The sequence below is a fragment of the Callorhinus ursinus genome, unplaced genomic scaffold (assembly GCF_003265705.2).
Source record: "Callorhinus ursinus isolate GAN/ISIS: 27379988/994484 unplaced genomic scaffold, GSC_fseal_2.0 scaffold15, whole genome shotgun sequence".
In the NCBI taxonomy this organism is placed as follows: Eukaryota; Metazoa; Chordata; class Mammalia; order Carnivora; family Otariidae; genus Callorhinus; species Callorhinus ursinus.
Window position 1 is genome coordinate 18,727,855 of NW_027397077.1, and position 3,275 is coordinate 18,731,129.

Here is a 3,275-nt window from a genome sequence, read left to right on the forward strand (position 1 = left end):
GGTAAGATGATTTTTGTTTGTTGTCTTTGGTTTAATCCCAAACATGTCAGGTACATGTTATGTGGAGTTCAGGGTGACAGCACCTTACCTGGGCTGTGGACATGAACTTGCACTTTTAAGAAATCAAACTGGCAAACAATAAGGTGACAGCTTTATTATCAAAGCTAACTTTTGAATGGTATACCCCTCTCAACTCACACTATTTCAAATGAGATCTAACAAAATAAGGTCAATTGATAAAAACAGAAAATCAATAATGATATTTAACTTTTCTTACTTATTTACCATGAGCCAGGCACTGTTCTATAAGCTCTCCATGTATCATTTCATTTAATCCTTAGAACATCCCTATGGGATGGGGACTTTGGTACTCTTAATATTTCCCCATTTACAAATAAGGAAAATGAGGCACAAAGGTATTAAATAATTTGCCCAGGTCCCTCGAATGGTAGGTGGCAGGGCAAAAAGTTGAACCTACACAGTCTGATTTCAGTTGCCCTGTTCTTTTTTTTTTTTTTTAACATTCTTAGTTTATTGATCCTCTCATGAAAACTCTGAGACAACCACCACAGATAAAGCCACTGCAGCATCTTTACTCCTTCTGTTGTCCAATCTCCAGCTCACTTTTTTTTTTTTAAAGATTTTATTTATTTATTTGAGAGGGAGAGAATGAGAGACAGAGAGCACAAGAGGGAAGAGGGTCAGAGGGAGGAGCTGACTCCCTGCTGAGCAGGGAGCCCGATGTGGGACTCGATCCCGGGACTCCAGGATCATGACCTGAGCCGAAGGCAGTCGCTTAACCAACTGAGCCACCCAGGCGCCCCTCCAGCTCACTTCTTTTTGCCAGCACCAACATTGGCTTTTGCAGTCCCCCTGACTTTCTTCATTCTGTTCTTGCGCTCCTTTCGCTGTTTTCTTGATGTCTTTTTCTTCTCATACAGGCCATGTCTTGCAAGTCTGTGTTTGGGTTCATTTTTCTTTGCATAATCCAAGGAATCATAAATCATGCCAAAGCCGGTTGTCTTGCCACCACCAAAATGGGCTCTGAATCCAAACACAAATATGACATCTGGTGTGGTCTTGTACATTTTGGCTAGTTTTTCCCGAATTTCTGTCTTAGGTACCGTTGCCTTTCCAGGGTGAAGAACATCAATGACCATCTGTTTCCGCTGAAGTAGTCGGTTAGTCAGGAACTTCCTGGTCCGGATAGTTACTGTGTCGTTCATGATGGTGGCGAGGCTTCAAGCAGCCGGGGAGGAAAAGAGAACCACTATCCGCCAGCCAATCATCCAGTTGCCCTGTTCTTAATTACCCTGTCCCGATCACCTTCTCCTAGAAAATCACCCTATATAAATATATCTACAAAGCTGAGTAAAGGAAATGACACCTAACTAGTCTGATAAAATACTGTGTTTGAGGATCGGGTGAAGGATGTCAAACAGAAACAAAATGGACAGTATATGAGTTACAGAGAATGCCTACAGGCTGTGGAACAATTTTTGAAAGCTATATATTGAACAATCAATTTTACATCTAAGCATTTTTTACATGTAGTTTTTCTTGGGAAATAAGAAACATTCTCTTGTCGTTTTAGTATTTTCAGCTGCAGCTCTCCTCTCTGTCCCTCAACTGAATTACATCGAAGACAGAGGCCAGGAATGTGTCACTAGTGGAGCTGAATCTCATTTACATTCAAGCCTCTTATCCAGGACAGCCCTATAATTACCCCGAGCTCCTTTGTCCACTTGCTGTCTAATGCACATGTTAGGGTGGGTGGACCATTGATAGCTTGGAATGACCCTTCTTTTTAAGGGAATGCATGGATGTTTCCGGAAGCCAAATTGTATCTGCAACTTTTATCTCTAGAAATCGGTTACATTGTGTTGTTTACCCTGAAATGTGAAAACTATCAAAGGAACATGACTTCTGGTTAAGTTCATTCATTCCCTTATTCAACAGACACTAAGCGATCAAAAACCCAAGGCCTGAATGTAGTAGGTACTGCCTATAGAACTGGAAGGAACAGTGTCTTCCCCAAGAAGCTCATAATTGGGTGAGCTCAAAGTAAAGGACTTCCTTTTCTTGTCCCGTGACTCTATGAGCCAACCTTATGATTAAGGGAAACTAAAGGGAGTTGGAAGGGCTGGGTCCTCCTCCGGCCCCACCACCCATTGTAGCCCAGTCCTTCCACCTGCTTTGGTCCAGCCCCGTGGCTGTAGGGCAGAGGTCTGCTGGCCAGTGGAACTTGGCCTGAGTCCCTGCTCCTCCCCTTCTCAGTGATGACATCCTGGACAGCTTACTTAGCCTCTCTAGGTTTCTCCTATATAAAACGAGGGCAATAAAAAGCCTTCTCTCCTAGGGTTGGTGTGAGAATTCAAGAGTTGCCATGTAACACTCTTATCCGAGAGTCTCACATGTACAGGTGCTTGGTAAAGGCTCAGGATGATGATTTGTTTTCAGAATGTTTTGCAGATCTCTGCAAAGGAGATCTCTGAGATTTCTTGCACGTTGAGCAACCTCCGATTCCCAAACATCAAACACAGAAATAAGGGCTAGCAAACTGCAAGAGAATCGAAGGACCCCAATGGTGGTCACACGTATGAAAAGGCCCTGAACCTGGAATACTGTCTAGCTGGAAACACTGCTGACCCAAGAGCAGGAAATAAGGATACTTATTTTACCATTTTAAGAAAATAAACAAGTATCTCTGCCAATGGGTTAATAGTGAAGGAGCAACTTCTTACTAATCAGGGCTCCATAAACTTATGTATTTGAGATATTTTGCAGTTTTTCCTCTCATACAGTAGAATGTGTTGAATGGTAGAATATTTATTTTACCCTATTGAAAACAGACTTCCCTGAGGTTTTGGCCAACAGTCGAACTTGGTGTTTTTATTTATGGCATTCTCTGCTGCATGCCTGACTGACGCCAAACACAGGGGCCCTGATTAATTTTGTGCTTGTCTCACAGAGTGATTTAGAGTAATTGAGGCTCTTCGGATTCTCGAGAGTCATTTCCAAAGGAAATGAATACAGTTTGGGTCTGGACAAAGTAGAGCAATTTGAAAGGAATGGAGTGCCTTCAGTTTTTTTTAGAGGGCTACGTTTTGCAAACCTTTGGAGTTTGGGAACTGGTGGGCATTAGTGATTGTCAAAGACCTGGGCCCCTGCAAAAAATATGATCGCTGTGCTTAAGAGCTGGTGCCCTGGGAATCCTACCCCCTGGCTTCCACCCTCTTTTCCCAATGTTTTGGGTTCGGTTGGGCTGCTGAGGA

The 3,275-nt window shown here is 42.9% G+C and overlaps 1 pseudogene; it reads right to left on the reverse strand.

Moving 5' to 3' along the window:
• Window positions 1–829: 829 nt before the first annotated feature.
• Window positions 830–1,713, reverse strand: LOC112834028 (small ribosomal subunit protein eS24 pseudogene; annotated as a pseudogene).
• Between the last annotated feature and the right edge of the window lie 1,562 nt (window positions 1,714–3,275).